Genomic DNA, 11,761 nt, shown 5'->3' on the forward strand with positions numbered 1-11,761 from the left:
TGGGAGAGCCAGGCCACAGCTGGGGATAGGATTGAGGGTGGTGGTGTACACTTTGTGTTTGATTACCTCTAAAGGCTCATTCGAAAATTATTAGAATCAAATACAAGCATAACTGTGATGAATCAAAAGGCCAGGTGCTTTGGGTACAGTTACAAGCCATGCCCATGGGGACCCAGAAGGGGACTGATCTTGAGGGATCATCTAAGGAGATGCACCAGGGTTGTCAATCGTCTGAGCCCAGAAAAAGGAAAAGGATTTTCTTGCAGCTAAGAAGCCCACTAAAGTCTTTTCAGAGTGAAGTGCAAGCCAAGCAGTGCATGCCTGGGCACGCGTTGTTCCTTTAAAAATGTGCACGCACACATGCATGCACACATACATACACATGTATGTATGTATGTATCCATGTATGTATGTATGTGACTTTTGTGTCGCTGCAACCATGTAGCTAGCAAGAAACACATGAGAGAATTTATTTTGGCCCACAGTCTGGGGGATCCTGAGAGAGTGGGTCAGGAAGCAAGTAGAGGCTGCACTGCTGGCCTTTCCCTTTTTCTTCCGGTCCCAGGCACTGCAGGAGCCGCAGGTTACCGAGCAGACATGGCCAAGTCCAAGAACCACACCGCACACAAACAGTCCTGTAAATGGCACAGAAACGGCATCAAGAAACCCCAGTCACAAAGATATTAATGTTTTAAGGGGGTTGACCCTAAGTTCCTGAGGAACATGCGCTTTGCCAAGAAGCACAAGAAAGGCCTGAAGAAGATGCAGGCCAACAACGCAAAGGCAGTGAGTGCACACACAGAGGCCATCAAGGCCCTTGTGACGCCTCAGGCTATCAAGCCCAAGATGCCAAAGGGCCCCAGCTGTAAACTCAGCCATCTGGCTTTCATGGTTCACCCCAAGCTTGGGAAGAGGATACGAAGCTACATGGCCAAGGGTCATAGGCTCTGCCAATCAAAGCCCAAGGCTCAAACCAAGGCAGAGGCCAAAGCTCCAGCTAAGGCCCAGGCTTCGGTTCCAGCTCAGGCTCCCGAAGGTGCCCAGGCCCCTGTGAAGGCCCCATAGAAAAGGCTCCTGCCAGTGTGAAGACAGACGGACCGCTGTGATACACCTACCTACACACTATTTGCAGATGACCAGTGTCCTATGCTGTTTTTACAAATAAACTTGAGGCAAGAAAAAAAAGAAGCAAGTAGAGATAAAAACTGATTGATGCTCTCCTCACTTTCTACTTTTATTCAGTCCACGGACTGATCACCACCCCCATTCGGCCAGGGTATTTCTCCCAGGTCACTTTAAATCCATACAAGTAGTCCTATCAGACCAGAACCCACTGTTGGGGCTGCATAGAGACTCAGTCTTCTCCTTCAAGGCTTACCCTACAACTATACGAGAAGGAAGTGCTCCTGAATATGAATTTGGGAGAGACAAAGTTCCATCCACACCAGGCATGTCTAACAGTGAATCAAAAAGACAGGCAGAGCAGGAATGGGCAACGTCTTAGTTAGGGTTTTATTGCAATGAAGAGATACCATGACCATAGAAATTCTTATAAAGGAATACATTTAATTAGGGCTGGCTTACAGTTTCAGAGGTTCAGTCCATCATCATCCTGAAGGGAAGCATGGTGGCACACAGGCAGAAATGGTGCTAGAGAAGGAGCTGAGAGTTCTACATCTTGATCTGCAGGCAGCAGCAGGAGACTGTGTGTCATACTGGACAGAACTTGAGCATAGGAGACCTCAAAGCCCATCTCCACAGTGACACACTTCCTCCAACAAGGCCACATGTCCTAATAGTGCCATTCTCCACTGACCAAGTATTCAAACATATGAGCCTTTGGGGGCTGAAACTTTTCTAACCATCACAGGCATGATGGTGCCTAAGCCCAGCACTTAGAAGGTCAAGGTAAGAGGATCTCAAGTTCGAGGTCAACCTATAAAAATGATGATAACAGGAAGAAGAAGGAGGAGAAGGAGGAGGAGGAGGAAGAAGAAGAAGAAGAGGAAAAGGAAGAAGAGGAAGGAAATAAATCATGCAAAAGTGAAGAGACTAGGCCAATGGAGAATTAGAAGGGAAGAGGCCATGGCTAGTCTGGGTGTCAGAAAGACTTACTGAACTTGTTTAATAACTAAGAATACACCATCTAGGGCAGCTTCTAAGTCCCAGAGGAAAGTTTGAGGAGCATGTCCTGTCCTCCTGCTCTGTCAACTCTACCTGGTTCAGTGATGACTTAGGCATATTTTTCCCCATCCTATCCTCTTTTGACTAAAAGAAGCATTCTGGGAAATTGGGAAGGAGTGATGAGAAAGAGCCAAGGTAGAGAAGCTGTTGTATTGGAGGTCTCTGAGGGGCTTTCTGCAACACTGGGAATGTGACCCAGTGGTTGGGTGCCTGCTTAGCATGCACAAGGCCCTGGGTTCAATCCCCAGCATTTCACAGACACATACACACACCCAGAGAGAGAGACAGACAGACAGAGACAGACAGAGACAGAGACAGGGAGAGAGACACAGAGACAGAGAGACAGAAAGACAGAAACTGAGACAGGGATACAGAGATAGAGAGACTGAGACAGATAGAGAGACTGGGAGACAGGGAAAGACAGAGACTGGGAGACAGAGAGACACAGACAGAGACAAAGACAGGGAGAGAGAGACAGAGACAGAGAGGCAGAGACCGGGAGACAGGGAAAGACAGAGACTGGGAGACTGGGAGAGATAGTCATCATCCCATCCCTGGCAAGACTGTGGAAAATGAAGCAGCAATAACTGGGTTTTGAGTAGAAGTCCTGCCTTTGATTAAAATGCTTTTTCATAGCATTGAAGTCAGTGATCAAGGGGCATCATGGAAACTACTTCTGCAAACCTTTGACCAAAGCAGGTAACTCCTGGTACCCATCACACACCATCAATCACAGCCTGGAGCGGCTTTGAGCTCAGCCCTCCCCTCTCCTAAAGCTGCTAACTATTACTGCCCCGTGAGCAACACTTAAAGTCCTCCTCCTGCCTCTCCAGCCTCCTCCTTCCTCCTGCTCTCCACCTGGAACTCCGCGTCACATGAAAGGGGTTGTCGGAGGGTTTGGTGCGGTTTGTATTTTTTTAAACAAGGGTTGGAAATATTAAGTCATCCTTTTGAAAATTAGACTGGGAGGTTGCCTTCTTCCCTAAGAACTCAAAAATGAAGTTTGGTGAGACAGACCAGAAACAGGTAACTAAGAAGTCTTTATGAACTAATTTCCTGCAACATGCTTCACATGGTACTATTGGGAAGACCTGGACGATTCCATGGAGGTGGGGGGAGCGTGTTAGCAACTGCTGGGCTAGGATCCGCTTACTCTCTAGTCTTTCTTACTAAGACAACCTTACGTTTTACGAATGTCAATGGACCAAGCAAGCAAATAACAAAACAACGTGGTGAATAAAGTCAGTCCTTTACTCCAGCTTTTCCTTTTTCTTCCTGTCTAGAACGTGGGTAATGGTGACTGGTGTCATGGCAGCCAGTAGAAGCTATGAAAGGTTAAGAGAGTAATGAAATGCTTCCCTTGATATATCTGAGCTTATACACCAAGAAATAAAACTTCTTGCCCAACACTAGCTTGTCCGACTACAGTACATGAACCAAGTCTAGAGTCACCGCTTGTTTTTGTAAATAAGGTTTTATTGGAGCACAGCCTCATGCTCGCTTATCTGAGGATGATTTTTGTCGTAAATGACAGAGTAGTGACAGAGAGAGGTGATGTGGACTACGGAGCTAAAAATATTTACTATCTGACCCCTGGCAGCAGCAGCAGAAGAGGAAGAGGAGGAGGAAGAGGAGGGAGAGGAGGAGGAAGAAGAGGGAGAGGAGGAGGAAGAGGTGGGAGAGGAGGAGGAAGAAGAGGAGGAGGAGGAGGAAGAGAAGGGAGAGGAGGAAGAGGAGGGAGTGGAGGGAGAGGAGGGGGAAGGAGGGGAAAGAGGGAAAGGAGGAGGAAACAAACCACCAGCTTCTGCAATATATTATAGGCACTATGGCCGTACACCTCCTTATCTTTTCTGTAAAAAAAAAAAAAACAAAAACAAAAACAATCTTCTGGTTTAAGGCTGAAGATTCCTTGTGATTAGCATCTGTTACTCTTAGTCAGATTAGTATAACATTGACTCTTTAGAATTTACAAGCTATGGGAGCAGAGGAAAATGAGAAAAATATATGGGCCAAATTCCCTTCATTAGGACAAGGATCATAGCCAACAGACTGGACATAGAGCTAAAAAGCCCCAGACCTTCCTTTCTTCCCTCTCTCCCTCCCTTTTCTCTGCTCATTCTTACTGCTATTCTCTTCCTCCCTCGATTTCCTCTCCTCTGCTGCCTCCTCTTTCTCCTCTTCCTCCTCCCCCTCCTCTTCTTTCTTCTTCATCAGGGTGTTAGTCCAAGCTGATGTAGAGCTCGATGAGAGGACTTGAAACTTCTGATCCTCTTGCCATCACCTCCTGAGTGCTGGGATTAGGGGAGTGTGTTATCACACCCGGTTTGAGCAGTGCTGGGGATTGAGCACAGGATTCTGTGTGTGTTGGGTAAGAAGTTTTATTCCTTAAACTTGTAGCAGTCATTGAAGTAGCTGGAAAGCCTTGTTAAAATTCACCGTTTGAATTTCAAGTTAGTCTCAGATGAATCTCAGGGGTTAGTGTTCTGCTAGGTTTCCAGAGGTGCTGGTGGGGTGTGTGTATACGGAGGGGCAATCCTTCTAGGACCACTGTTTCAATCCATTGAATTGCAGTCTCCTCTACACAGTCCGCTTTCTTGCTTGAACTGGCAGTCTGTACAGTCTGGTGCTTTAGAGAGCCTGCACCTCAGATCTTACCATGTTAGATTTCTAGGCCCCTTTTCAACTGTGGGCTCCACTCTCTGCTTCTTGGAGAAATATCCCCTTAACTAGGAAGTGAGCTTTGCAGACCTTCAATCTGGGTTTCTCTTGGCTGCCTGCTGCCCCTCGTTAGACCTCCAGATTCAGGCGAGCATGTGTGAGATTGTGTTACTGAGCACAGTAACCCTATGCACTCTGTGCCCATGGAGAACAGATGTTTCCTCAGACCAGGTGAGACTCATTATTTTCTTCCTCGTGCTCCGAATGCTGTAGTAAATGATTGATGAATGGAAGGGATCCAAAAGTGTTCTCCACATCTCCACCGTGTGCGTGAATAAGGACAAGCAACTTTGAACCATCTTTCTTTTGTGTAGCGTATCTTTCCAAGTGGATCAAATTTTCCCTTTGAACACCCTCCAAGGAGGGACTACTTCTATTTTCCACAGGAAACAATAACTCAAAGCAAATGTCCTACCCACCAGATGGTCACCTGGGGACCGAGCCTCCCATGTCACTGTTAATCCCACAATGCAATGGCCCCCGTGGGTCAGGAAGCCACTGCTTCCACACAAGTGATGGAGAGGTGACAGCTTCTTTCCACATAAGAAGACTGGAGTGGGCGCTTGGCTGCATGTTATTTTCTTAGGAAATTCTTCTCAGAAACTGGAAACTCTGATCCTTCAGGGAAATCAGAATGTCTGCAGGCTAGTGACATGCTCCCAGGTGACTGCTCTGAGAAAGGTAACTACTGTCGGGACGTTTTCTCCACGACCTCAGGAGAATATAGGAAGAGTCTGAAGCCAGGGACCAACCTGTCTCTCCTTCTCCCTCACTGGAATCACAAGCACACACCACTACCCCACGCAGCTTTTATTTTTGAGTGGATTCTGGGGATTAAACTCAGGTCCTGTGTTTGCAGCTATCTCCCGGACACAAGGAACTTCTGTATGTTGAAAAAAAATTTCAAAAATAGCTTGGAGAAATTCAAGATACAACCTCCAGCATTTCGATAAAGCTTTCTCTTCACCTCTTTACCCTCCTCCTGCTTTTCCCAAGATCAGCATAAAGTAAAAGCCTGTGTTTTGTGTTGTACTTTGTACAGTCCGTCGGGAAGTTTAATCATGTTCGTTCACTCTTTGATCTTTTGGATTCCTTGCAGCAACAAGATAGATTCCCATGGTGTTACACACACACACACACACACACACACACACACACACACACACTGCTGAGCAGATAGATTCCCATGGTGTCCCTCCATTCCCACAGTGCTGAGCAGAACAGTGCCTTCTGTGGCTTGACAGCTCTCTTTTATTACCTGGACAAGATGTGGCCAAACCTAGGCTCTGTCTTAGTCAGTCAATTATATTCAAATTGTTAATTGACTACTCTCTTAGTGACCCTTTTATAAGGGCACTGTCTTAATTAGGGGTTTACTGTTGTGGACAGACACTATGACCAAGGCAACTCTTACAAAGGGCAACATTTAATTGTGGGCTGGCTCACAGGTTCAAAGATTCAGTCCATTGTCATCAAGAAGGGAACACGGCAGCATCCAGGCAGGCATGGTGCAGGAGGAGCTGAGAGTTCTACATTTTCATCTGAAGGTCTCTAGTTGGAGACTCTAGGCAGCTAGGATGAGGGTCTTAAAGGCCAAGCCCACAGTGGCACACTTACTCCAAGGCCACACCTACTCCAACAAGGCCACACCTCCCTGGGCCAAGCATACTCAAACCACCACAGGCACTATTATAGCTAGGCTAAAACAGCCTCCCCAAACAGGCTCTTATGTTTGAATACATGGTTCCCAGCTGGTGGCATTGTTTTGAAAGATTGTAAAACTTTAGGAACTAGGGCCTTGCTGGCCTCAAGAGTTATAATCCAGTCCAGCTAAAATGGCCTGAACGGCGCTCGCTTGCTCTCTCTCTCTCTCTCTCTCTCTCTCTCTCTCTCTCTTTCTCTCTCTCTCCCTCTCTCTCTCTCTTTCTGAGATGTGAAGACATATCACAAGCTTCAGAGCTCCGGCCTCTCTAACATGACTGTATTCCTATAAACTATAAGCCAAAGTAAACCCTTCTCCCTTAAGTTGCTTCTGTCAGGTATTTTTGTCACAGCAAGGAAAAGAGTCACTAATAAAGCTCTAGTCATAAAGGCCCCACGTCCAACCCCATTCCTCCCAGAGGCTTCAAGTCCTAATACCATCCCCACTAGGAGAGAAGAGTTTAAGCTGTGGAACTAGACCATTGCCTGCCACCGGCTGCACACAGGATTCTCTGTGTCTCTCCCGGCAAAACAACTCAGAACTCTGCGAGACCTGTTTCTATGTTTCTTTTTATATTATTGTTGCATACTGGAGAACATGAAATAAAACATAGGTAAAGGTGGAATAAAGGGGAAGCTAAGGAGGGGGAAAGGAGCCTAGTAATGAATGTCCCTTCCGGTCTTAGTCAGGGTTTCTATTCCTGCACAAACATCACGACCAAGAAGCAAGTCGGGGAGGAAAGGGCTTATTCAGCATTCCACATTGCTGTTCATCACCAAAGGAAGTCAGGACTGGAACTCACACAGGTCAGGAAGCAGGAGCTGATGCAGAGGCCATGGAGGGATGTTACTTACTGGCTTGCTTCCCCTGGCTTGCTCAGCTTGCTTTCTTATAGAACCCAGGACCACCAGCCCAGGGATGGCTCCACTCACAATGGGCTGGGTCCTCCCACCTTGACCACTAGTTGAGAAAATGTCTTTCACCTGGGTCTCATGAAGGCATTTCCACAACTGAGACTCCTTTTCTGTGATAACTCCAGCTCGTGTCAAGTTGACACACAAAACCAGCCAGGACACTTCCTCTCTTGCCTGGCTGTGTCCCTCATGGGGCAGAATGAGCCTCAGGGCTCAGGTTAATGCCAAGAAGCACCACTGCCTGGGAGGAGTTGTTGTGAGCCTTGGCCTGCAGACCCGTGAATGAGGGAAACGTCCTGGCTTGGTGCTTAGGAGCAAATTCTGCCCAGCTTCAAAGTCAACGACCACAAGAATCACGGACCTGGAGACCAGCTGCAGGGAAGTAAATTTTATTTAAACAAATAACGGAGAGCAAGGCTGAATAGGAATCTCTTCATAGTTTGCAGACCTGTAAACCTTTTCGGAGATGCTGTTTGAACTGGACCAACCGAAAACATGTTTTCGTTCTAATCGCTAGGATAACAAGACTTCCCCGATGGTACAACTGAAGCCTAGCTGTCAAGGCTGTGTGGTGCCATCGTGGGAATGATTTCTAGGCCCTTCCAGGAAACGGAGTTGCCTGAAGGTAGGCACAAGCTGTAGCTTGCCAGTATCTCTATGGTGCAGCTTTAGCCTATAGAGCAGCTCAGCTGCTTGCAACAGATGTGAGTTGGAGAGCTTCGTTCTCAGACCCATTTTCACAATCTCTTTGGTGAATAAAATAACTCTCCCGCTCACTCCTCTGCTCAGAAGTGTCACCCCTGAAAGAGAGCAGACTTCCTGAGCAACCAGGAAGAGCCAAGCATGCGAAGGCATTCTCTTTGTCCAAATTATTTCCAAAATCCTTGACGTCTTACCTAGAAGTTAGATGGTTAATCAGTGGTAGCCTTTCAGAGGTACAGGGAAAGGTAAGACTTACCAGGAAGACTAAAAAGTACCCAGATATAAACAGGTACCCAAGAACGGGCTTGTCCTACAGCCCCGCCCCGCCCCGCCCGGAGCGGAGACAGCTGGCACAACTGCAGAATGGTTCCTTACTTAGAAGCACTGGCTTGGGTTATTTGTTGGTGGTGATGGTGGTGGGTTTTGTTCTTGTTTAGTTCGGTTGTTTTGTTTTTATCTCTACACATGCAGGGCTTAAAGCTGGCGACTCTGTCGAGAGCGCCTCTAAAACAGAAGGCTTGCCGTTCTCTAAGGGGAGGGCCCTGCGGGAGCAGTGGTCCCTGAAGGCGATTTTACCCAGCCCTTTCCTTCAGAGATGACGGTGAGTCTGTGAGCCAAGTGGATAACCAGGGCGGCAAGGCTTAGTTTATATCAGAGCAGGTCCAAAGGAAGAGCCAATGCCGATGTAGAAACAGAGACCACATGACCCAAAGCACTGCTCCACAGCAGAGAATCCAGTTTATGCTCGTACAGTTCTCTCTTCCTTGTTTCTTAAAAAGAAAGGCAGTCTGCCTGCTGACGACGCCTCGCTGTACACTCACTTTTTTAAGAAGAGCAGGAGATGTGGCTCAGTGGCTCAGGGGTTAAGAGCACTGGACCTGAGTTTGATTCCCAACACCCACGTGGTGGCTCACAAACAGCTCTAAGTCTAGTTTCAGCAGATAGCATCCTCCTCAGCCTCCACTGGCACCAAGCACAAATGTGGTGCACAGACATATCTGCAGGGAGAGCATCCATACGCATACAATATGTATAATGAGTGTGTGTGGTATGTGTGTATGCTGTGTGATTCTAGTGAATGTGTGTGTGGTGGTGAGTGGTGTGCGTATATGTGGTGTGTGAATGTGTGATGTGTGTGTGCGTGTATGTGTATGTGTGGTGTATCCGCGGTGTGTGTGTGTGTTGAATGTGTGGTGTGTGATGGTACATGTGCGTTTATAGTGAATGTGTGTGGTAAGTGCGTGTTTGTATGTAGTATGTGTGTGACGTGTTGTGCGTGTGTGATGTGTGTGGTGAATGTGTGTATGGTGTATGTATAGTAAGTGTGTGCAGTGAATGTGTGTGTGGTGTGTGTGTGTACGGTGGATGTATGTAGTGTGTGTGTGTGTACATGGTGTGTGATTGTGTCTCTCTATGGTGAGTATATGTACTGTGTATAGTATATGTATATTCACTGTGCGTGGGGGGGGGACGTATGGAAGGGTCCTCTGTGTGTGTGTGTGTGTGTGTGTGTGTGTGTGTACATGTGCATGTGTGTTGAGACAGGGTCTCATGATGTAGCCTTGGCTGTACAGGTCAGCTTCAAACTCCTAGAGTTTTTCCATGTTTAGCTAGTCTTATATTTTTGATTATATCATTTATTGTATATATTACAAATGTCTTCTCCAAATTGTCAACTACACATCAAGTTTCAAGATATCAACAGTACCCCTGAAATATATGCCCTTCCTTTCAAGGTCTGAAGAGAATGATTTATACAGGTATAAGATCTTCAAACGTGAACAAACACAGAAAGCAATCATAACCATATATATGCCTTTCACGCATGGGGAGCACTCTAGGCTTATGAAAGCATTCTTCAGTCACCTGACTTCAGCCCCACAAAAGCCTGGGACAGGATAATGGTTCTCATTCCCTCACCTGTAGGTTAAAGAGATCAGCCAAGGGTAACCGGTCAAGATCAATTTTGTGATCTAAGCCTGACCTATTACCCCAACTTTATACCTGACACAATTCAGGCCCAGGGAAGCAAAGAAATTTTTTTATCATCATAGCCCTGCTTAATGATGGACAAGGAGCCAGGCATTGTGGTGAATGCCTTCAATCTCAGTCCTTGGGAGGCAGACCTCTGAGTTCAAAGACAGCCTGGTCTAAATTGAGTTCCCAGACATCTAGAGCTACATAGAGCTTTTCTCTGTTTCAAAAAAAGAAAGGAAAAGCAAGAGTGGACCAGGACCCAAAATCCTAGTGATCAGGTGCCTAGGACCGGGAGGGACTTCACTCACCTCACACAGAATGAAGCCGGGCCTGGTCTATCTGTCCCCAAAAATAAGACACAAGGACAAACTTTATCCAACCACTTTTATTGGACAACAATGGTGCGAGAACCTTCTTCTATACCAAAAGATATAACAGATGAGCTATTCATGGGTTTTATTGCTAGAGGCAAGATTCTGTTACAAAGATGAAATGGGCAGAATCCAGTGCCTTTTAAAAAATGGCTGCTATTACAATTCCATGGATTTCCTCATAACCTGTAGCTAAGACTCACAGAAAGAAGGTGGCTTTTCCTGGTATAGAATGACTACTGGAAAATTCTCTAGTTCTCCTTAATGTATGTGGGGTATTATCGGTATTATTAAGACACAGAATATCAATCAGGGAAAATTCAGTCTGAATGTAAGACTTAATATTCCGCCCACAATGCACAGGACTCATTTTTTATTATAGGGAGGAATTGTGACCACTTTTCCTGCCTTGGCTTATGAATCTCATCTGGATAAAGTTTTGCACATTCTTAAAAAAAAAAAAAAAAGATTTATTTACTTACTGTATGTATGTGAGGACACTGTTGCTGTCCTCAGACATACCAGAAGAGGGCATCAGATCCCAGTACAGATAGTTGTGAGCCACCATGTAGTTGCTGGGAATTGAACTCAGAACCTCTGGAAGAGCAGTCAGTGCTCTTAACCGCTGAGCCATCTCTCCAACCCGGTTTTGTGCTTTCAGATTAACTATTGTTTATATTGTTTGCATTGATCATTACAAATCTTGTTACAGCATATATACAATGTATAGATAGGTATACAGGTGTGTGTGTGTGTGTGTGTGTGTGTGTGTGTGTGTACTAAAGGTTCTCCAACATAAACTTTTTTAAAGATTTTATTTTACCTGTATGTATGTGTCTGTGTGTTTCTGTCTGTCTGTCTGTCTGTGTGTGTGTGTGTGTATACTAAAGGTTCTCCAACATAAACTTTTTTAAAGATTTTATTTTACCTGTATGTGTGTGTCTGTGTGTTTCTGTCTGTGTGTATGTGTGTGTCTGTGTGTTTCTGTCTGTGTGTATGTGTGTGTGTGTATACTAAAAGTTCTCCAACATAAACTTTTTTAAAGATTTTATCTGTGTGTGTGTTTCTGTGTGTGTGTGTACATATATGTGTGTGTGAGTGTGTGAGTGTGTGAGTGTGTGTGTGTGTGTGTGTGTGTGTATACTAAAGGTTCTCCAACATAAACTTTTTTAAAGATTTTATTTTACCTGTAT

General features: G+C 45.8%; 1 pseudogene; it reads left to right on the plus strand.

The window, feature by feature from the left end:
* The first annotated feature begins 597 nt into the window (after positions 1–597).
* Rpl29-ps3 (ribosomal protein L29, pseudogene 3) lies at positions 598–1,178 on the plus strand (annotated as a pseudogene).
* Positions 1,179–11,761: the final 10,583 nt, after the last annotated feature.

Source organism: Rattus norvegicus, chromosome 17 (assembly GCF_036323735.1).
Source record: "Rattus norvegicus strain BN/NHsdMcwi chromosome 17, GRCr8, whole genome shotgun sequence".
In the NCBI taxonomy this organism is placed as follows: Eukaryota; Metazoa; Chordata; class Mammalia; order Rodentia; family Muridae; genus Rattus; species Rattus norvegicus.